This window comes from Sciurus carolinensis, chromosome X, assembly GCF_902686445.1.
Source record: "Sciurus carolinensis chromosome X, mSciCar1.2, whole genome shotgun sequence".
NCBI classification, from domain to species: Eukaryota; Metazoa; Chordata; class Mammalia; order Rodentia; family Sciuridae; genus Sciurus; species Sciurus carolinensis.
Window position 1 is genome coordinate 50,258,405 of NC_062232.1, and position 25,240 is coordinate 50,283,644.

Here is a 25,240-nt window from a genome sequence, read left to right on the forward strand (position 1 = left end):
AGACTCACCCAGTAGGGAAGTTTCACTGGGTAGCTCTCCTCCAAGGTGTTTCGTTCAGTCCAGAACTACCACCTGGACTGGGAAGCCCTCCTCTGCGATGATCCCAGGGGTCCTGACCTACCATCTGGGCTGGGGAGCCTGGCCCTGTGAGAGATTCCCTCACTGAGCAGCCCTCCTCTGCTATGTTCCCTGGGGATCGGAACTACTGCCTGTTGTTCTTGAACTTCTTGAATCAAGAGATTCTCTTGCCTAAACTTCCTAAGTGCTGAAACTACGGGTATGTATTACCATGCCCAGCTTTGTAATGTAGTACCTTGAAAGCCTCATTGGCAAATTAGGATGTGTTATAAGAATAAAGTTTAAATTAGGGAGCAAATCTTAATTTATGTACTACTAAGAATTACTATATTCACTAAGAAGAGAAGACCTGAGAGGCAGAAGGTATAGGAAACAAATCAATTTCTATCTTCATGGATCCGAGGAGCTATTATAAGAAATGGGGAGAATAAGACTGGTTTAATGTCGCCTTAGGTAAAAGAATGTCTCTAAAATGTATAGAGACAAAAAGATATAAATTTTTTTTAAAAAGTCTACCCACATGCTCCCCACTGGCAATGCAGTGGAGGAGGGGAGTGTGGGGGAATCCATCAATAGGAGTAGTAAAGTCCAGGCTCTTCATTTAACCTTTATAAAAATACCTACAATGGGGGAGGAACTTGGGGGTACCTACTCAGATCCTGGAATTGATCATGGAAAGGGTGAAAGTCCAGGCCATTCATATGGCCTTTGCTGACATATGTGATAGTGGGGACTTTTTTTTTTCTGTGCTGTTTGATTACAGTACAATGATTATCGTTTAAAACTTTTCTGTCTTGCTGAGATGTTCCTTTCTGAATGCTTTGATTGTCTTTTCTTCAGGCTTTTTCTGTGCTTTTTGGCAGATTTTGATTTTCATCTTCTTCAGGATCCAGTCTGGAATTTGTGAGGCAAAAGGAAAACCCAAGGAACACACCACTTTGTTATTTCTTGGGTCCAGTGAATCTGATATAGTCTTCTTTCTCAAATTCAAAAATTTTTTCTTATACTTGTTTTATGTATAAAATGTAGAGTAGGGAAAATTATATCTAATCCTGTTACAAAGTTGTCCTTGGCTGCCATGACAGCCTTGGCAGCCCGGAGATGTAAAAATTTCTTTTTGAGGTGATATTCAAGCAGAGTCAGGAGTAATTGACTTGCTTAATAATGCTAGGATGTGAAGTAAGCACTACATAGGGAGTGGAATTGAAAGATCTTAATTTTCTTTCCTAATTCATAGATTTTGTGCTACTATGATTTTATATGCATTTCATCCTTTCAGTCAACCAGTACTTATTGAGTGCCTTCCATATGCCAAGCCTTGGGCTGTGTGCTGAAAATACATCAGTGAATAAGGACACACAAATATGTTCATGATTCTTCATGGAACTTATTTTCTAGAGAGGAGACACTGATAACAAATATCAAGAGAATTTCAAATATGAGTGGAAAGAAGGGATCGTGGGGACCATTTCATATTACTTTAGTTTTGTTTATGCTGCTGTGGAATTAACCCAGAGCCTCCCACATGCTAGGAAAGTGCTCTACCACTGACCTACAAGCCCTGCCAAGTGCCATTTTAGATAGGATGATTCACAAATATCTCTCCCATGAGCTGATATCTTAATGATAAGAATACAGCTCTGTGAGATCTAGGGATGAAGACTGCAGACAAATGAAATAGCTGTTGGCAAAGTTGGGAACAAGTCAGTTGGGCTAGTTGAGATAAAGAAAGCCAGTGTCATAGTGGAATAGTGGATAAACTGTTGAGAGATCATGTTGGACCTTCATAAGGAATTCTTATTTTATTCTATGTGAGATGGGAGGCATTTGTAGGTTTTTAAGAAAGGAAAATGATCTGACTTATATGCAATAGATTTGAACAGTGTCACTCAGCAGGTTATAAATGTGGAGAAGTTTTGTTTTTCTTCAGTACCATTCTGGGCTATGTCAAATCCCCTTTTTCTGCTGAGTAGCAAATCTCTTAAAGGTTTCTTGGGCAGAATGCATAACTATATTGTCATATTTCTTATTAAAAGTTGACCCAGTCTACATGTTAGGCTAAATGAGAGAGACCCAGACAAACAAGTGTCCTATGTTTTCTCTTGTTTGTGGAAGCTAGAGGGGTAAGTGGGGTTGGGAAGTGATCTCATGAAACAGAAGGCAGACTATTGCCTAGAGGAAAAGAATAAGAGAAGAGAGGGGACAAGGACAAGGGAAAGTATGGGGGAGTGACATTGATCAAATTATATTATATTCATGCACACATATGCCACAATGAAACCTACTATTCTGTATAATTAATATACTCCCATTTGCATCACAAGCAAGGTTTGTAGCATGTGACAATGATATAGAATGCTCTTTTCTTCCTCCTTCTTCTCCAGTGTTTTGGAATTGGTGTGTGTTTGTATGTGTGTGTGTGTATGTGTGTGCACGTGCAGGGTGGTATGAAGTTATGACGTTCTGGAGATCCCTTCTCTCTACTTCACTTTTTAAGACCAAAATACTTAGGTTTTGGGAGCATGGAGGGGAACAGGGAAACAAGGACAAATACATCTTAACTGCTCCCACTTGCAATCCTCTCTGTTGGGTATCATGTATTCTCAGGGAAAGGTTAGTTGAATATGGATGTCCTTTCCATTTATAGGTTCCTCCTACTTTTAGAAGAACCTAAACTAAACGTAGGTTAATTTCCTAATATGGGAGATTCAGCTCCAACTGACCCTCTTCTAACCTGTCTCAAGCTGCCATTTCCACCTGTCAATCCTAAAGTCTTTTTCTGCTAGGCAGCATTGGTTACCCTCAGACCAGCTTCCCCTTTCTGAAGTGGGATGAGAGTTGAGCTCTTGATGCTGCAGCACCAAGAAACCCTTTTTGATGCATATGATCAGAAGGTTCAATTCCTTCTGAGGTGTATTCCAATTTTAGTGCAAGTGTGAAAACAGACTCCCTGCTTACTATCATTCTACCTAATTTTCTCTTAAGGTTTATACAGTTGCCTCTTAGTATCATGAAGCTCCTCTCCTTGAAGAGTTTTGCTGATCTTGTTTATTTCCACTTTAGGGGGCTAGAATAACCTCAATTACAGGGCCAGGTTGTGAGTTGACAAGCCTATTTCATTTACTAAAAATTTGGGAGGTCTATACTTTGTAGTTTAGGAGGCTCAATAGTTATGGCAAGAGAAGTCAATCCCAAAAAACAAAAGACTGAACGATCTCTCTGATAAGCGGATGACGATACATAAGCGGGGGGGTGGGAGGCAAGAATGGAGGAAGGATGGATTGTATAGAGGAAAAAGAGGGGTGGGGGGAAGGAAAAATAACAGAAAGATACAAACATCATTACCCTATGTACATGTATGATTACACAAATGGTATGTCTCTATGTACAACCAGAGAAACAAGTCGTACCCCATTTGTTTACAATGAATCAAAATAAATAAATTATTTTAAAAAGTTGTCAGAGGTAGACACCACTAGTGTTCTTGCCACAAAATAAAAAGGAAAACAAAGGGGCATGAGGAAACTTTGGGGAAGTAATGATTGTTTGTCACCTTGATCATGGTGATGGTTTCATGGATCCCAATTCATTAAATTATATATACTAAATAGGTTAAAAAAAGAGAGAGAGAGAAACTGTCTTTATTCAAGATGGATCAGAGAAGTTTCAGTGACTTGCTTGTTAAGTTCAAGCTGCTAAGCTATTCTGTCATACTGACTGGTGAGTCCAGGGTCTTCAGGTTTATTATTCTCATAAGTCACCCCAAAACATCCTGAGAAGCCAGGAGTTATAGAGGTTTTCCCTACCTACCGATCAACAGGCCTATTAGACCTTCTCACTGGGGAAGGCAACTCATATTTTCTGAACATATATTGATTGCATGCTACACTGTGACTCTTTTGCGTATTTACCATATCTAATTTTCACAACTCTATTATGTAGGTATTATTGTCCCAGTATTACAGAGGAGAAAACCGAAGCCATGGTGACATGATGTAAATTGCCATAGAGTTAGGAAATATGATACTCATTTGATTCCAGGTGTATCAGATTTCAAATCTGTACTCTATTGGAGCAGGATTCTTTCAGTTATAAGTGATAGAAAACCAAACTTGGTATATGTTGGGCAAAAATGAACTAAATATAAAAGGTATTTATTGGCTTTCTTTGAGGAAGAAATTACCAACATAATCTTGAAGGTACTTCAACTTAAGGAACTAAAGTAAAAGTTGCAGGAACCAGGACTTACATGACAAGAACCTGGAACTCAAAGTTGCCAGGACTTTTTCCCTGATTTCTCTCTTTTCTTGCTCATCTATACAATTTCCTTTCATGCTTTCTTACTTCAAATAGACCTTGTCCATATGGCAAGAACTATGGCTGCCAAGAGACTTGGTTTAACAACATCAATGAAAAACAACTTTTCCCTAGAATCTATATATATCAGAGAAGGACTCTGGCTCTGTTTGAACTGGACCAATCACTGTTGCCTGGAAAGATGTCATATTTTATTTAGCAGGCATAGATCACATGCCTACCAAGACTGTTACTAGAATAAGGGAAATAAGAAAGGGCAGATGTAAAAGATGTAACATGGCCATCAACTAACCACCACTACATATGCTTTCCCCACTAAACTAGGGACTGGTGCAGAGTTTGGTGAACATTTTTGTCAGTGGCTAGAGAGTAAGTATTCTTAAGCTTGTGGGCCACATTCTGTCATTTACTTCTTCCTCATATTCATTTTCCTTTTCTTACAACCCATTAAACATCTAAAAACCAGTTTTTCGTTCATGAGCCATAGCAAAACAAGCTTCTGGCTGGACACAACCCAGCCGACCATAGTTTTCTAAATAAGGATTCAAGCCTGGGTCATTTTGAAACTGAGCATCTTAGGATTCACTTAACTGCATACTGGGAGTTTAAACTTGCAGCTAAATTCATTCACTGAAGTGGGGTAGATGCTTTAGTGAGCAAGGAAAAAGAGAATTAATACTGGAGTCTCTAATTAGTGTGAAGTATGCTGTTACAAGTTTTATACACATTTTATATACCATGAGTTCATTAATTTCTCACAAAGACTTTGTGAATTAGATATAGTTATCATTCCAGTGTGAGAGATGAGAAAACAGATGAGAGAAGACATCATGTGCCCAAGTGTATCCAGTCAGAAAGTGTGATAATCAGGTTTCAAACAAGTCTCTGTAGCTACCAAACCAGAGGTCTTTACATTAATTTTAACATGCCGACTGTAGAGTCTGTGGTTGTGGAATGGGGGGGTTCAGTCCAGAAGCCACACCATCACCACCAACAGCTGATACCTCACATCACAAAAGAAAAGTAACCATAATTATCTTTTGGGTATCACATCAATGTCAATGAAGTCACTTGGTATTACACTGACTTTTAATAACTAGCATGGGAATACCACTTCAACTATACTATATTTGCCAAAGGAGATATCAAGTTATTTTAATATATATCAAAGGGTGTTTGCTTCAAAGTTATTAGTATTTTATTACTTTAAGTTCATGTAGTGGTGTCTCACATTGAATTGAGGATAGGGAGAATTAACCCAAAGTAGATTTTGTAACAAGAGAATATTATTTTGGTGAAGGTACACAGTCAGGGAAATCTCTATTTTCCTGTTCCTCCATTCAATAGAGAACTCCAACCAGATGGCAGATTGATGTTGTGTTTCCAGGAGTGTCTTCATCTTTTGACAATGTTAAATTTGCAGGCTTTGAAGTATGTCCTTCTAAAAATAAACTAGCACATATCCTCTCAAGTCATCTGACATTGAGTTTTCTGCTTTATCTCCTAAGGTCTGGCAGAGGTCACAAAGTAATAAAATGAAGGAAACATTTATTTACTGTGCATCTATTATGTGCTAAAACTACTCTATGTTAATTCATTTTAATATTATTGATTCTTCAGTGTGTTATAAGCCATTCATTACTTCCACTTATGAGGAATCAGACTTGGAAAAGAAGTACTTTGCTCAAAATTATAGTATTGCCAAAATCAAGGTATGACCTCAAGTCAGTGGGACACAAAATTCTGTTCTTTATCCACTAACATTGCAAGGAATCAGTGTCTGGTTCCTAAAACTCCTGGACTAGGGAAGAGAATAGGGTTTTATATCTATGAAGTTTCAACATTGGCATTTTGGCCTCATTTGGGTTCTTACAGTTTTTCATTACATGGGTTTGGCTTATACTGAACCATGAGATATATTTCCATGCAAAATATGCTTTTTGAAAACCTACTTGTTCCCTGGAACTCAGTTTTTACACACAGTAGGGCCATGCAGAATAATCTCTCTAGCCTAACCCTCTATCTTACCTTTGTCCTCTCACAGACCTCATGACTTTATTTGGAGTTGGGGGCATCCCAAGGTGAAGCCTGTAGAATTCCTCACAGAAAAGTCACAGGCCTTACCTTAGGACCCATAGGGATAAATTTTTATTTTGAGTTATATCACACATAAACAAAAGAAACAGGGAGGAAGGGAAGGAATATGAACAATAATATACAATAATGAACAGTAATAGTTTGTCTTCTCTCCATGTAATACTTTTGCCTATTTTTAGGTTTATATGAATGGTATTTCATGCTATATTTTCTATTTTGCTTCTCTCACTCAGTACTATATGAGATTCATTCAAGATACTGAGTATATCAGTCATCCATTCATTCAAGTCACTAGTCATCATTTTCTTGTACAAATATAGAAAAGAAAGTGCATTTTATGAAATATGTGTCCTCCTCACATAAGGAACATATTAATTGTCTATCCATTGCTCCAATTCTAGGTTATGTGCTGCAGAAATGATCATGGACCTTGGTTTTTTAATCTGTAAAGTGGAGATAACGGAATTAGTTGATTCATCTGTTTTGAGAATTAGATAAGATAGAGATATAGGTTTAGTATGTATAGAGCCTGATTGGTGTTCTCTTTCTTCCACAATATGTCTTTAATTCACAAAGCATGTGCTTTGGAGTCAGAGATACTTGGCATTGATTTCTAGTTTTATTATTTCTCTCACCATTTTAAAGTCTGTTTGCTTATTTGTATGGGTATTACTGAGGATTGAATACACTCTACCACTGAGCTACATCCCCAGCCTTTTAAATTTTATTTTGAGACAAAAATCTCACTAAGTTTCCCGGACTGACCTCAAATTTACAATCCTCCTGCCTCGGCCTCCCAATGTTGCTGGGACTATAGGTGTGCAACACTGCACTGGGCTGTTTGCCTATTAATAAGATAGAGACTAATAATATACTCTGGTCAAGTTTCATTACAGGAGGTCCTATTTAAAGATGTATAATAGCTAGCACATGTTAGGTACTTTTATCTTGTTTTTATCTTTTTAATCTTGTTTTTTAGATTTTCTAAGCAATGGTGTCTTAAAACCAGACCTATGTGAAAGAGTATCAATCTCCCAGCTTAGCATAGAAAGGCAGCACTGGATCTCTGTCTATGTCTCTGTATCTTTCTCTCTCTCTCTTTCTGTTTGTGTGTGTGTGTGTGTGTGTGTGTGTGTGTGTGTGTGTGTGAGTGTAGAGAGAGAGAGACAGAGAGAAAGAAAGAGAAAGAGGGTGAGTGGAGAACTAAACAGTGAAATGATTCAGAAAGAAATAGTGAGGCTGTTTTCCTGTGTCATCACAGAGACCTTGCCTAGAAGCAGGGAGGGAGGACCCTTTCAAAGTAGAGCCTACAAAGAAGGATGAGAAGGAGAAGAAGAGGAAGAGAAAAAGATTAAACCAGCACATAGATTTTTTTCCCCAGGTGGAGGGTTCTGGTGAGTGATTTGAGAGTGAGGAAAGTGTAATTTTTGTTATATTTATCTCACTGTGACAACCAGACATAAACTGTACAACAGTGAATCCAGAGTGTTACCCTAGTAATCCATGCTGGCCAATCAGAAATAGCTTTGCCAGATGTTATTAATAATTGTATAAAAGCTCCCTCTTCCTCCTTAGGAAGCTGACTCAACCCTTTCAGCACTTTCTGTTTGCCTTGATGACTGATAAGGAGGGTGAGGTCTGTACTGTTTTTATATCTCTCCTCCCAACTGATTTTTTAAACTTCTAATGGACTGTTTTTTATTGTGCCTTTCATGTCCTAGGAGTCAGGGCCTGAACTTCTCCATGGAACTGGGTGGTCATATTCCATCTTTGTATAAATATATCGAAACATATTCCACTGTCATGTATAACTAAAAAGAACAAACAAAAATTAAAAGAAAGAAAACATCAAATCCTAAAGATGGTTTTGGCTTTTCTCAATATTTTTCCCTCCCATTATCTATCTCCTCCAACCTTGATGACCCTCACCTTGCACTATCTCAGAGACATGAATAAAACTTCTGAGTATAAGGGATAAACTGGAAAAAAGGATAAACTGATGGACAAGGAAAGGTTTGACTCTTGTATTAGTCACTGCCTTTCTCTGGGCCTCAGTTTTACTATTTGTCAAATGGGAATAATAATACCTTCCGTGCTCTCATAGGGTTGCTGAGGACAGTTGCAACATGTTCTGCAAAATGAAAGTGCTCATTATATGTTAGACATAGTAGAAAGAAGTGATATTTATTAAGTGATTAATTAAGCATTTACTAGGCAATTATATGTCATTTTTGTATAATATATTATTTAATCTTTTCAACACAAAGCAAACATACTTATCATCTTAAATGTATGGAAGAAGTAGTAAAGGCTCAGAACGGTAAAGTGACTGGCCCAAAGTCATACAGCTAGTAAATGGGAGAACTGGATTTAAAATCATATTTGGACTATAGGGAACGTACACTTAACCATTTTGCTATACTACCTCCTTGCTATTATTACTACATTACTCCTACCTTCCATTCTGCTAAAGTCCAATTCATGTCTGATCCCACCCAGGAAGCCTTACCTAAGCACTCTATCCATTAGTCAATTTAATATCTGCTCCTTTGATTTCTGCTTTATGATGTATGATTATATTGCCTTTATCACTCCAAATATATTATTATTTAGGTTTTGTACACACATTAAACTAATGTATTAATATCAAGGTTTTTCATAGACTCATATCCTCAAATATATTGTAAGCTTAGTGGGAGTGCACATCCTATCTCATACTTCAATATCTACGACTGTAATGAAGACAAGGTAGAATCACAAAATGTCAGACATGAAAAGCATCTGGAAGATCTTTTAATTGGAGCTCCTCTTTAGATAGTTTTCTGACTATGGCAAAATAAAAACATATAGTAAGAACAGCATGGTCATCTTCCCTCTTCTTAAAGGTGAACCTTTTCTATTAATATAGCTCATGAGTTTTTTGTTAATTGTTTTATTCGTTTGATCAATACCATTGTGGTATTAGATCTTAATGAGAAGCAGCAAGTCAAAACATAGTCAAAATCGAGAAGAATCTAAACAAACTATCTTCAAGAAGCTTACAACTTAATAGAAGCTAGATATGCATATTAATATGTAAGACAAAGTATTTAAGGACGTAGTTCATTTTCAAGCAAATATTTGTAGGTAGAAGAGGAGGGCAGAAGTAAAAGAAGTTGATTTTAACTAGAGCAAGGGGTAAAGCACTCATGGAAATCTTCCTGGAGGAGGTGAGCCTCGAACTAAACCCTGGTCATTGAGTATGTGCTCATTAGAAGGCCACAGTAAAGGAGCATTTCCAGTAGAGAAACAGAATACACTGTTTCACCTGAGGTATGAAATCATTGAGTGTCTTGTATAACATGCTAAAGAATTTCAACTTTATACTGTAAGTATTATGGGGCCAAGTACTGGATCATTCTGGCAGCAGTTTAGAGAATGGAAAAATGGTTGCCAGAAGGAGGGAGACTGGTTAAAAAACTATGAAGATGAAGGGAGAACAAATTCAAAAACTATGTAGACAAAGTACTTAACCAAGACAACAGCAGAATGGATGGTAGAGGAAGGCACAGATAGGACAGATATTTGCAAGAGAGAAAGGGTTCAGTTGCTAGTTGGACATGTATCAGATGTGGAAGATGGAGAAATCTGAGTATGCACATGCAGGTTTATGTTACAGGTTATGTGACTAGATAAATGGTTTTATTCAGCAAGACTGAAAACAAGGGATGAAAAACAAAATTGGAGAAAACAATTATGATAGTGGGTTTGAATAGACTGAGTTTGAGTTGCCTGAGGATGTGCAGAGGAATATGTCCAGTAGGCAGTAATTTATATGGAACTGAACTCAGGAGGAAAGGCTGGGCAATAAATTAATATATATTATTTTTATTATTTATTGAGTATAATGTATATGTTCATCACTACACAAGAATTTTCTTGTTTAATCTGCACAAAGACTATAATTTTGGAAGCATATTACTGTCCTTTATACTAATGAGGAAACAAAGGTTTAGAGGAGGTTAAGTAACTTACACAAATAGCTAACTGGAAAAGGCAGGTTTTAAACCCAGGTACACTTTGATTTAGTGCCTACATGCTAAATCACTGTTGGAAACAAAGTTATTGGCAGTAGATGGAATTGTCCCATGTACACATGTAGATAGAGAATAGAGTCCAGAGGTGAAAGTTCTAACTGCATGAATCTTTTAGGTACATGAAAAAAGCCTAAAGACATAAAGGATTGAGAAGGAATGATCAAAGAGGTAAAAAGAGAAGCAAACAAGAGTGGCATGGCAGAAACCAAAAGAGTGGATAACAGAGTCAAAGGTCACCAGACCAAGGTCTAGTAAGCAAGGTTTCTGCAAAGAGATCTCTGGTTCCAGCAGTAAGGAAGTTGTTGATGAACCAAACCAGAACACTCTCAGGGGAATGGTAAAATGTGAGCTGGAATGCAGTAGGTTTTAGAGTGAAGACATAGATGACTAGAGACTTTTTTGAAGTATTTAACCAGTCGAGGGAAAGGGAGAGACAGTGGGGGCAGTTTGAGAGAGATGCAAGATAAAATGAGTTTTTCCCAATTGATACATGGTATATATTGAGTGGACAGATGGCTTGAGAAGTGGGAGAGGATATGAATATCTGATACAGGGAACTAGAAAGGGGGGAAAGTGGGAACATATTAAAAATACTACCAAGTGTAGCGCTAAAAGTACAGCTGAGGATGGAGTGAATGGATTCACAGGTGCCCTAATGTACCTTGCTGAATGGTAGTTATAACTTTTCTCAAAAACTTCATTGTGTAGGAGGGGAACACACCAAAAGCGTTCTCAAACTTTTCCCACCCCGATTTTACTGAATGGTATGACAAGAACTATAATAATTTCTGAGCAATTACCACCTCTGAGACACTTAACTAAATGCTTTTTGTATGTTCATTCATTTAATATTTGCAATGACTCTAGAGTTTAAGTCTATATTCATTCTCAATTTATAGATAAAGAAACTGAGACATAGAGGTTAGCTATACTGCTAGCAAATAGAGGAACCAGGATTCAAACATAGGTAGTTTGAATAAGAGTTCATGCTTATAACCACAATGCTAAAACTGTGGCTTTCTATAGGGCAGTGATTATCAACCCAGGCTGGAGTTGGCATGGAACACAATCTCTTAGAAGGAATTACATAGTTTGGACAACATTTCTTTAACCCCTTGCTTCTGATCTATCTTGATGGATATTCTGAGATGACACCTGTTTGGGAATCATTTATCATGGTAGGTGTGAATAAAATACAAGAGGAATGCAACACAGAAATTACAGTTAATGAGATTCACTTGTTGTGTCCAGGCTGCATGGGGAAAAAGGGAGCCATGTGTGAGTAATGGACTAGGGTAAAAGACCAGGAAATTAGACTGGACATGTCAAACAGAATATAGATTGAGTTGGAACAAAGGAAAAAAGATAGAAGGATGTAAAATCATGGTCCACGTGGGATAATGCTATCTAAGATCCCATAAGTAGATCAATTCCAGGTGATGATAGATCCCAGGCATACATTTCAATTAATATGATTTTCATCTTTTAGTACTCATATCATACTTTTCATAGTGAGCTTCCTGAAGACTGAAACTCTTAACCAAAAGTTTCTTATGCCATTTTCAGCCTGAACTTGGATAATTGTATTTTTTGGACTTGGATGAAGAACTTTGCATTTATAAACACGATATTTGTCTTATTTAGATCAGCCTATGGAGATTTTTGTTTTGTTTTAGTTTTTGGTACTGGAAATTTAAACCAGGGGCACTTTACCACTGAGCTGTATCACAGCTCTTTTTCATTTATTGTTTTGAGACAGGGTGTCACTAAGTTGCTTATGGCCTAACTAAGTTGCTGAGACTGGTCTTGAACTAGTAATCCTCATTTCGCAGCCTACTGAGTCACTGGGATTACAGGCATGCTTGATGGCACCCTGTGGAGATCTTTTGGATCCTCCCTATGTCATCAGGCTTATTTGAACTCCCTTCAAGCTTCATAAAATACCAACATTGAACCTATATACCCTCCGGATTCGCCTCCAAGTAGGAATCAAATAAATATTGAGGAAGTTAATTAAAAAAATCCATCCTTAATATTTAAAGCCCTACAATAACCAGATGCAAAACCAGACTGGTGCAAAAACCAAATATTTGATCCACTAATTAATAAATCTTGTGGAAAGTTCCACTTTGGAGGAAATGCAAAGATACAAATCATTTACATCTATTTAGTGCCTTTATGTGCTAGGCAGTAAACCAGTAAGATTGCCGATGATATTTATTTTATTGTTTCAGTAACATGTCTATTTTGAAGATGTATAAACTAACACTCATAAGAGGTTAAACAATTAATCAAAGTCACAGAAAAACCTAAGCAGCACAGGCATTAGAAACTAGTTCTCTCTGGCTCTAAAGTCCATCTTTACATTACAGGTTGGGAGAGAAAATAAAATCTGCACTTTTGCAGCTCATAGCCTTATTGGAATGATAATTGTTCCATACTTGTTTCATGTAAAAATCTCAAGACATAAATTGTCTTTGCCCCAAGGTACGTGACACCATCTTTGCCAACTAGGAGAAACAAGTGTAGTGATTAAACACTCTGATTAATCAGAGTGTTGGATGATTCATCCATCCCTTTATACAACCATCAGATATATGGTAAGTTCTGACCATTGATTAGGAACACTAGAGAGATATGAGAAAATGTATGAAATCCCAACCTCTGTGGAGCTTAAAGTCTTGTCGGGGAGAAAAACAATAAATAAGTCAACAAATTAAAAAAAACTTTTTTTTTTATTTTTTTTATTTTATTTTTTATTGTGAACAAATGGGATACATGTTCTTTCTCTGTTTGTACATAGAGTAAAGGCATACCATTTGTGTAATCATACGTTTACATAGGGTGATGTTGGTTGATTCATTCTGTTATTTTTTCCCCTTCCCCCCACCCCTCCCATCCCTCTTTTCCCTCTATACAGTCCTTCCTTCCCCCATTCTTGCCCCCCTCCCTAACCCTCACTCTAACCCTAAAACTAACCCCTCCCACACCCCATTATGTATCATCATCCACTTATCAGCGAGATCATTCTTCCTTTGGTTTTTTGAGATTGGCTTATCTCACTTAGCATGATATTCTCCAATTTCGTCCATTTGCTTGCAAATGCCATAATTTTATCATTCTTTATGGCTGAGTAATATTCCATTGTATATATATGCCACAGTTTCTTTATCCATTCATCAACTGAAGGGCATCTAGGTTGGTTCCACAATCTGGCTATGGTGAATTGAGCAGCAATGAACATTGATGTGGCTGTATCTCTGTAGTATGCTGATTTTAAGTCCTTTGGGTATAGGCCAAGGAGTGGGATAGCTGGGTCAAATGGTAGTTCCATTCCAAGTTTTTTAAGGAATCTCCATACTGCCTTCCAGAGTGGTTGCACTAATTTGCAGCCCCACCAGCAATGTATGAGTGTACCTTTTTCCCCACATCCTCGCCAACACCTGTTGTTGCTTGTGTTCTTGGTAATCGCCATTCTGATTGGGGTGAGATGGAATCTTAGGGTGGTTTTGATTTGCATTTCTTTTATTACTAGAGATGTTGAACATTTTTCCATATGTTTGTTGATTGTTTGTAGGTCTTCTTCTGTGAAGTGTCTGTTCATTTCCTTAGACCATTTGTCGATTGGATTATTTGTAGTCTTGGTGTTGAGTTTTTTGAGTTCTTTATAGATTCTGGAGATTAGTGCTCTATCTGAAGTATGATTGGCAAAGATTTTCTCCCACTCTGTAGGCTCTTTCTTCACATTGCTGATAGTTTCCTTTGCTGAGAGAAAGCTTTTTAGTTTGAATCTATCCCAGTTGTTGATTCTTACTTTTATTTCTTGTGCTATGGGAGTCCTGTTGAGAAAGTCTGGTCCTAAGCCGACATGTTGAAGATCTGGACCTACATTTTCTTCTATAAGATGCAGGGTCTCTGGTCTGATTCCGAGGTCCTTAATCCATTTTGAGTTTAGTTTTGTGCACGGTGAGAGATATGGGTTTATTTTCATTTTGTTGCATATGGATTTCCAATTTTCCCAGCACCATTTATTGAAGAGGCTATCTTTTCTCCATTGCATATTTTTGGCCCCTTTGTCTAGTATGAGGAAATTATATTTGTTTGGGTTTGTGTCCGTGTCCTCTATTCTGTACCATTGATCTACCTGTCTATTTTGGTACCAATACCATGCCGTTTTTGTTACTATTGCTTTGTAGTAAAGTTGAAGTTCAGGTATTGCAATACCCCCTGCTTCATTTTTCCTGCGGAGGATTGCTTTAGCAATTCTGGGTTTCTTATTCTTCCAGATGAATTTCATAATTGCTTGCTCTATTTCTGCAAGGTACATCATTGGGATTTTAATTGGAATTGCATTGAATCTGTATAGCACTTTTGGTAGTATGGCCATTTTGACAATATTAATTCTGCCTATCCAGGAACATGGGAGATCTTTCCATCTTCTAAGGTGTTCTTTAATTTCTTTCTTTAGTGTTCTGTAGTTCTCATTGTAGAGGTCTTTCACCTCTTTTGTGAGATTGATTCCCAAGTATTTTATTTTTTTTGAGGCTATTGTGAATGGAGTAGTTTTCCTAACTTCTCTTTCTGAAGATTCATCACTTATGTATAAAAATGCATTGGATTTATGAGCATTGATCTTGTATCCTGCTACTTTACTGAATTCACTTATGAGTTCTAAGAGTTTTCTGGTGGAATTTCCTGGTTCCTCTAAGTATATAATCATATCATCAGCAAATAGGGATAGTTTGAGTTCTTCTTTTCCAATTCGTATCCCTTTAATTTCTTTGGTCTGTCTAATTGCTCTGGCTAGAGTTTCAAGGACGATATTGAATAGGAGTGGTGAGAGAGGGCATCCCTGCCTTGTTCCAGATTTTAGGGGGAATGCTTTCAGTTTTTCACCATTAAGAATAATATTAGCCATGGGCTTAGCATAGATGGCCTTTACAATGTTAAGGAACGTTCCCACTATCCCTATTTTTTCTAGTGTTTTGAGCATGAAGGGGTGCTGTATTTTATCAAATGCTTTTTCTGCATCTATTGAAATAATCATGTGATTCTTGACTTTAAGTCTGTTGATATGGTGAATTACATTTATTGATTTCCTGATGTTGAACCAACCTTGCATCCCTGGGATGAAACCCACTTGATCATGATGCACTATCTTTTTAATACATTTTTGTATGCGATTTGCTAAAATTTTGTTGAGAATTTTTGCGTCGATGTTCATTAAGGAAATTGGTCTGAAATTTTCTTTCCTCGATGTGTCTCTGTCTGGTTTAGGTATCAGGGTGATATTGGCTTCGTAGAATGAGTTTGGGAGGGTTCCCTCCTCTTCTATTTCATGGAATACTTTGAAAAGTATTGGAATGAGCTCTTCTTTAAAGGTTTTGTAGAACTCGGCTGAGAAACCATCAGGTCCTGGACTTTTCTTTGTTGGTAGGCTTTTGATGACTTCTTCTATTTCATTACTTGAAATTGGTCTATTTAAATTGTGCATGTCCTCCTCGTTTAGTTTAGGCAATTCATAGGTCTCTAGAAACTTGTTGATATCTTCGAAATTTTCTATTTTGTTGGAATATAGATTTTCAAAATAGCTTCTAATTATGTTTTGTATTTCAGTCGTGTCTGTTGTGATACTTCCTTGTTCATTCCGAATTTTGGTGATTTGGGTTTTCTCTCGTCTTCTCTCTGTTAGTGTGGCTAAAGGTTTATCAATTTTTTTAATTTTTTCGAAGAACCAACTATTTATTTTGTCAATTTTTTGTATTGTTTCTTTCGTTTCAATTTCGTTGATTTCAGCTCTGAGTTTAACTATTTCCTGTCTTCTACTACTTCTGGTGTTGGTCTGTTCTTCTTTTTCTAGGGCTTTGAGCTGTAGTGTTAGTTCATTTATTTTTTGAGTTTTACTTCTTTTATTAAATGCGCTCCATGAAATAAATCTTCCTCTAAGTACGGCTTTCATAGTGTCCCAGAGATTTTGATACGATGTTTCTTTGTTCTCGTTTACCTCTAAGAATTTTTTAATTTCCTTCCTAATATCTTCTGTTATCCATTCCTCATATAATAGCATATTGTTTAATCTCCAGATGTTGGAGTAATTTCTGTTTTTTGCTCTTTCATTTATTTCTAGTTTCAATCCATTATGGTCTGATAAAATACAAGGAAGTGTCTCTATCTTCTTGTATTTGCTAACATTAGCTTTGTGGCATAATATATGGTCTATTTTAGAGAAGGATCCATGTGCTGCTGAGAAGAAAGTGTATTCACTCTTCGTTGGATGGTATATTCTATAAATGTCTGTTAAGTCTAAATTATTGATTGTGTTATTGAGATCTAAGGTTTCTTTATTCAATTTTTGTTTGGAAGATCTGTCCAGTGGAGAGAGAGGCGTGTTAAAATCACCTAGTATTATTGTATTGTGGTCTATTTGGTTTCTGAGATTGAGAAGGATTTGTTTGACATACATGGGTGAGCCACTGTTTGGGGCATAGATATTTATGATTGTTATGTCTTGCTGATTTATGGTTCCCTTAAGCATTATGAAATGTCCTTCTTTATCCCTTCTGATTAACTTTGGCTTGAAGTCCACTTTATCTGAAATGAGGATGGATACCCCAGCTTTTTTGCTGGGTCCATGTGCATGGTAAGTTTTTTCCCATCCTTTCACCTTTAGTCTTTGGGTATCTCTTTCTAAGAGATGAGTCTCTTGAAGGCAACATATTGTTGGATCTTTCTTTTTTATCCAATCTGCCAGTCTATGTCTTTTGATTGATGAATTCAGGCCGTTAATATTCAGGGTAATTATTGAGATATGATTTGTATTCCCGGTCATTTGACTCATTTTATTCATTTATTTGCTTATTTTTGACACGACTTGGTTCCTCTTTATTTGAGAGTTCCTTTAGGATATCTCCTCCCTTTGCTGATTTGCTTCTTTGTTTTTCATATCTTCTTCATGGAATATTTTGCTGAGAATGTTCTGTAATGCTGGCTTTCTTTTTGTATATTCTTTTAGCTTTTGTTTATCATGGAAGGATTTTATTTCGTTGTCAAATCTGAAGGTAAGTTTTGCTGGGTATAAGATTCTTGGTTGGCATCCATTTTCTTTTAGGGCTTGAAAAATGTTATTCCAGGCCCTTCTAGCTTTTAGGGTCTGGATTGAAAATCTGCTGATATCCGTATTGGCTTCCCCCTGAATGTAATTTGGTTCTTTTCTCTCACAGCCTTTAAGATTCTGTCTTTATTTTGTATGTTAGGTATTTTCATTATAATGTGCCTTGGTGTGGGTCTGTTGTAATTTTGTGTATTTGGAGTCCTGTAAGCCTCTTGAACTTGATTTTCCATTTCGTTCTTCAGATTTGGGAAATTTTCTGAAATTATCTCATTGAATAGGTTGTTCATTCCTTTGGTTTGTTTCTCTAAGCCTTCCTCAATCCCAATAATTCTCAAATTTGGCCTTTTCATGATATCCCATAGTTCTTGGAGATTCTGTTCATGATTTCTTACCATCTTCTCTGTTTGTTCGACTTTGTTTTCGAGGTTAAATATTTTGTCTTCAATATCTGAGGTTCTGTCTTCCAGGTGTTCTATCCTATTGGTTGTGCTTTCTATGGAGTTCTTAATTTGGTTTATTGTTTCCTTCATTTCAAGGATTTCTGTTTGGTTTTTTTTCAATATCTCTAACTCTTTATTGAAATGGTCTTTTGCTTCCTGTATTTGCTCTTTTAACTGTCTATTGGTGCGTTCATTCAATGCCTGCATTTGCTCTTTCATTTCATCGTTTGCTTCCCTTATCATGTTGATTATGTACATTCTGAACTCCCTTTCTGACATTTCTTCTGCCATGCTGTCATTGGATTTTATTGATATAACATCCAGATTTGTTTGAGGCATTTTCTTCCCTTGTTTTCTCATATTGTTCAGGTATCAGTGGACTGCAGAGATGTTGCAGATTTCCTCTATTGACTTATAATGTCCCTGAAGATTGCTAGTGTATCCCCTCTTATCCTTCAGTAGCCTGAAGTCTTAGAGGAAGTTGATACTTCGGTGTTCCCCTAGGTAGCTGCCTCTCTAGGGGTGGTGGTCTTCAGGTGGGGTATATTCCCTGCTAGAGGGCAGAGGTGCCTCTACTTGTTGACCAATGGTCATCCAAAGGGGAACTAGACTGCGGGCTAAGGCAATGCCTGTTTGGGCCTGTGTCTCTGGTTTTACTGTCTTTGTGGGAAAACCTCACTCGGCGGGGAAGACCCACCCGGTGGGGAGGTCTCACTAGTCCGTTCCCCTCCTAGAGGTTCCCCTCAGTCCACAACTACCGCCTGTGCAGGGCAGCCTTCCCAAGCAGCGTTTCCAGGGGCCTGGACCTACCTCCTGGGCTTGGGAGCCCTGCCCTTCGCAGACGAGTCTCCTTAGGTGGCCCCTCCTCAGAGAAGCTGCCCACAGTCCTGGAACCTTCGCTCCACCCCTCAGCTGGTCTCTGTGTAGCTCTTTCAAGAAAAGGTGCTTAGATCCCCGGCTCGGACCGTGCTTTGCACCTAATCACCTGGCTATGCGACCCCTCCTCTGAAGAGTCACTTGGAGCCTCGTACATATGCTCCAAGCCCCAGTGACCCGTCACTCGTCTCTTCCTCCAGGCAGGTGTTCTGTGTGGGCGCTTGGAGACCAAGCCACTCACTGCGCACCTCCACCTCCTCAGGACAGCTCCCTCCCCGTTGTTCAGGCAGTTGCTGAATCCAAATAGTTCGCCACCCAACTCTTTCTCTGGCAGCCCCCGGAGCCCTGGCAGATTGGTCCAAAAAACCAAAAAACCAAGCGGTGTGCTGCTCGGCCTCCTCTGCAAGGTTCCCCACTTTCCGAGCTCACTGTTCCAATGAGGGTAGATGTGTCTTGCTGCCTGGGCAGGGCAGTCTTCCCAGGGGCCCAGACCTACCTCCTGGGCCTGGGAGCCTCACCCTTCGTAGACGAGTCTCCTTAGGTTGTCCCTTCTCAGAGACGCTGCCTGAAGTCCTGGAACCTTCACTTCGCCCCTCAGCTTGTCTCTGTGTAGTTCATTCAAGAAAAGGTGCCTAGGTCCCTGGACTGGACCTTGCTATGCACCTAATCGCCTGGCTATGCGACCCGCCCTCTGAGCAGTCACTTGGAGCCTCGTACATATGCTCCAAGTCCCAGTGACCCGTCGCTCGTCTCTTCCTCCAGGTGTGGGCGCTTGGAGACCAAGGCACTCACTGCGTACCTCCACCTCCTCTGGGCAGCCCCCTCCCCGTTGCTCAGGCGGTTGCTGGATCCAAACAACTCGCCGCCCCACTCTTTCTCTGGCAGCCGCTGGAGCCCTGGCAGATCGCTTCAAAACCAAGCGGTGTGTCGCACAACCTCCCTTGCAAAGTTCCCCGCTTTCCGAGTTCACTGCTCCAGCGGGGGAGGTGTGTCTTGCCGCCTGGGCAGGGCAGCCTTCGCAGGCAACGTTCCCAGGGGCCCGGACCTCCCTCCTGGGCTTGAGAGCCTCACCCTTCGCAGACGAGTCTCCTTAGGTTAGAGAATCTGCCCGCGGTCCTGGAAACTTCAATCCGCCATTTTTCGCTCCGCTTCGCTGTCCGTTTTTACCGCTCCGGCGGGGGAGGGGCGACCCGCCGAGTCACTGTACTTCACAAAGTTCTCTGCGTTCCAGGGCTACTGCCCCATCGGGGACGTCTCCCCTATGGGAGAAACTCCCCCGGCGGCTTTGAGTTGGTCCCAAGTCACTATCTCCTCTTTTGAATCTTGAGTCCTGGAGCAACATGAAATGCAGCCGCCCTCTAGTCCGCCATCTTGAACCTCCCGATCCTAAAAAAAACTTTAAAGAAATGATATCCACTATGAACAAAAATAAAGTAGGGTCAGGCAAAAGAGAGTGTTAGAAGTATGTTTATATGCATGCTATTTGGTATAAGGTGGTCAAGAAAAACCTCAAAACAACATAAGAGATTTGATTAATATGAAGGACTTATCCATGAAACTAAATATGAGAGAAAAGAGTTCTTGGCAGAGGAAATAGCAAATGTAATGACTATTCAGTGGAAACAAACTTGATCTGTCTGAGGAATACCAAAAAAGCCATTGTGGCTAGGGCAGGTGAAAGAGGGAGAGAGGCATATGAGCTTTCTGATATAAATAAGAGCTAATTTTCTTCTGGAAAATGAGGATAACAGTAATATTTATAGGACTTGAGTAAGAAATAAATGAGATAATGCATGTCAAATCCTTGATATAAATCTGGCACATGGTAAGTGCTCAAAAACTGATATATGCCATCATTGTTATTATTATCAGGCTGATCATGCCATGTTTTGCCACACAAGTGTCAGAGTTTGAATTAGAGGCATGAGTCAGAGTGGGAGACTCTTGGTGGAGCAGGCAGAGTCAAGAGTATTAGTAAAGTTGAGACAGCCTGAAATACAAAGCAAGATACACATCCTTCACTGACATAGACAGACCAGAGTGGTGTCTCACAGTGACTGACAATATGGGGAGAAAGAATGAAACACTGACAACCAGTCTGAAAACCACTAAATCATCATGATCACAAGAGGAAGGGCATTGGCTTCAGAATTAACAGGTTTTGTCTTCTCATCTGTAGAATAGGAGTAATAACTACTTCATAAAGGTGATAAGATTAATGAAAGCACAGTGCAGAACTGGCTTGGAAGAAGGACAGAAAACATTTTTGTTCTCTTGCTTATTCTCATTCTCATGATGAAAAACAAAGGTTAGTTGTCTATTGTTAAGAACTAGGTTGAGTGATAGGGGTTTTGAGACCCTTCACCAAATAGAAGAAAAAGTAGGCCCTAATCTTCATCATGTTGGCTTAGGACCAGACTTCCTTAACAAGACCCCCAGAGGACAAGGAATAAAAGCAAGAATCAATAAATGGGATAGATTGAAACTAAAAACTTTTTTTCTCAACACAAGAAACAATCAAAATGTGAAAAGAGTGCCTACAGAGTGGGAGAAAATCTTTTCCACATACACTTCAGATAGAGCACTAACCTCCAAAGTTTATAAAGAACTTAAAAAACTTTACGTCCAAAATACAAAGAATCCAATCAATAAATGGGCTAAGGAATGGGCAGACACTTTACAAAAGAAGATATACATGTGATCAACAAATGTATGAAAAAGTGCCCATCATCTCTAGTAATTAGAGAAATGCAAATTAAAACCAACCTAAGATTTCATCTAACACCAATTAGAATGGCTATTATCAAGAACACAAGCAATAATAAGTGTTGGTGTGGATGTGGGGAAAAAGGCACACTCATACATTGCTGATGAGGTTGCAAATTGGTGCAACCACTCTGGAAAGCAGTATGGAGATTCTTCGGAAAGGTTCGAACGGACCCACCATTTGACCCAGCTATCCCTATATCCAAAGGATTTAAAATCTGTATACTACAGTGATGTAGCCACATCAATATTCACAACTGTTCAATTCACAATAGCAAGATTGTGGAACCAACCTAAATGCCCTTCAATTGATGAATGGATAAAGAAACTGTGGTACATATGCACATCGGAATATTACTCAGCCATAAAGAGGAATCAAATTATGGCATTTGCAGGCAAATGGATGAAGTTGGAAAATATCATGCTAAGTGAAATAGGCCAAGCCCCAAAAAACCAAAGGTCGAATGTTTTCTCTGATAAGTGCATGCCAATATATAATGAGGGGAAGTTGGTGGGGGGAAGAGAAGAATGGAGGAACTTTGGTTGGTGTAGAGGAAAATGAAATGGGAGAGGGTGGGGGAAGGAAAGATAGTAGAGTGAGGCAGACAGTATTACCCTATGTATATGTATGATTAACTGAATGGTGTGAATCTACATTGTGTACAACCATAGAAATAAAAAGTTGTACCCCATTTGTGTACAATGAATTAAAATTCCATCTGTAAAAATAAAAAAAAAGATTTTAATAAAAAAAAGAACTAGGGTGCATAATGGAGTTTCTTGTGCTATATAACTACATCATCCATGCCACATCTGACCCACAGATGCACATCATAATTTCTAGATGGCATTCATGATGAATGCTTCAGACTTCCTCTTTTCTCATTCTCATTTGTTTGAGAACCTCATGACTCTGTCCTCTAACTCCAGTCCAACTGACCCCACCAAAATTCAGAATATATTTTTTTTGTGGTACTGGGGATCGAACTCAGGGCCTTGTGCTTTCGAGGCAAGCACTCTACCAGCTGAGCTATCTCCCCAGCCCCCAAAATTCAGAATTTTTACATAATTTCTCTTTCTGCATTTTGACTCCTGGACTTGCCTACATTTTGATTTTTCATGCATCTTTTTTCCTTTGTGTGATCCTATTGTTCAGAGAGAGGGTGAAGATTGTCTAGTCCTGAAGAACCTATCCTGACCCTTCCTTTCATTGTAGCACAAGGAAGGAACTGGGATGTGGGTATCTGTCCACACAGGGTCCCCACTATCAGCATACGACCTCCATTCCCTGAATATTTGCTGTCTCTGGATCCATGTAACAAGGAGGTTGACTCCATATTGAGCTTCCACACTCCTCCCTAACCCCCAGAAATAAATTTAATTTACTAAAAAAATTCTTCTTTGGTACTTGTTTCATGCCAGAATTGTTCTGCACTACGGGCAGTTTTCAGCCTAAATATGAAGAAATTTATAGAATCAGGTTGTATCACCTATGTTTAAAGAGCAGAGCTGAGAGGAATGGTGTGAGACTTGTCAGACATGTCATTTTAATTACTTTATAGAACTAAGTGAGGCATAAATAATAAATAATTAGAAAGTATTTTGTATTAGGTGATTTAGTTTATGTCTAACCTCAGATCAAACCTCCTTTATGCCCTTCTGATCAGAGTTAATCTGATCTTGGTTGAACATGAAACCCCTGGTAAAACAAATTAACCAGCTGGGTCACTGGTGATTAGGAATGTATTATGACAAAAACCAAAATAGAGAAGAATGAATTAGCCACATCATTTTGGGAGGACTGCCAGTTGTGCTTTGAAGGCTTTTTGAAAACAGCAACCAGTGAAATTTGGGCTCTGACAAGCATATTCTCAGTATATCATACAAAAGTGAGGAAAATAACATTTTGAGGCTGAATTAGGAAAAGATTTACTGTAAACTCATTTGTCTTATTTTTCTGTTCCTCACTTAGGCTGTTTATGCACAAGGTTGATGTGTGTAACTTTAGCTTGGATAGTTGAAAGTGTTTATAAGCAACGTTCACATTAATATGTAACTCACATCAATATGAAGAAAATGGTTGGCTATGTGTCATTTTGTGAAGATAGACAGGACTGGAAATACAGAAAAGATGGAATGTACTGGATTCTTAGACTAGAGGGGAAGTGTAAATATAAATTATTTTAAAATTCATTAAGAATTAAGAACTGACTGAAATTAAGAATGCACTGGAAAAGATCAACAAATTTTGAGAGTTATATATGACCTAATCATCCGAGTAAATTCAAAACTAACTATTCATGATATAACTGTAAGAGCTGACACTTGGGACAATATAAAATGCTGTCACCTTACCATTGTACTATTTATTATTCTACTCTCCCCCCAAGTTTAGGCCCCTTTGAGCAGAAGAGTAACTTTTCCAGGTTCCAAAAGGGACTGTTTCAAACTTCTCACTTTATTACAAAGCAATATTGCCAGCACCTATTTTCTGGAAGGTAATTTGGTAATACATAATAAAAATCTTAGCAATATTCATGTTCTTTGAACTAATAATCCCCATTTTGAGAAGACATACTAAGAAAACTTAAAAAAAGATAAGGAGAACAAGAGGAAACTTTTTGGAGTGATGGGATTGTTTATGGGATTGATTGTGGTGAGGGTTTCATGGATATATACTTATCTACAAACTCATCAAATTGTATACATTAAAAATGCACAACTTTTTGAATGGCAATTAGACTTCAATAAAATGATTGTCAACAGTTATAAGCATAACTTTATGCATAAAATTGTTAATTACAGTGGTAAAAATTATCAGAGTAACATAATACCCATAATCTCATTGTCTAACAATTAGAAAATATTTAAATAAACCATGGCATGATGAGATATTATGCAGTCAGCTAAATGATTACATGGAGATTTATAAACCAAAATTAGACCACATTTCTGATGTAAAGTTAAATAAAAATTACACAATTAGTGTATGAAGTCAATGATATAAACACATTTATGTGTGAAAAACAAATTAAAAGGAAACAGACATAATTGTTAATGGTGATTGTTATTAATAGGATTATGAATGATTTTTATTTTTTTCTTTACTTTTTGTATATTTCAAGTATCCTAGAGTATGTATATAATATACATATGCATATATGTACATGTATATATGCATATGCATATATGTATATATGTGTATACATATATATATATATATATATATATATATATATATATACTGATGTTTTATATATTGATGTTTAGGGAAAAATTTCTATGAATTTTAATCAAAGTAATGACTCACTAAAATTCTTTTAAAATTAAGTATGTCGAAATGGAAAATAGGTATTCCTAGGAAAAAATGATTCTAAAATGGAACTGGTTAGTGGTTCTATAATCTTTCCCAATAAATGGAAACCTCAGACTGCTGAGGCACATATAATAACCTGAAAACACTTGCACAATTTGTATAT

The 25,240-nt window shown here is 38.0% G+C and overlaps 1 pseudogene; it reads left to right on the top strand.

Annotated features, from left to right (window-relative positions):
* Positions 1–1,156: 1,156 nt before the first annotated feature.
* Positions 1,157–25,240, top strand: part of LOC124971480 (FGFR1 oncogene partner 2 homolog) — a 44,957-nt pseudogene continuing 20,873 nt past the window's right edge.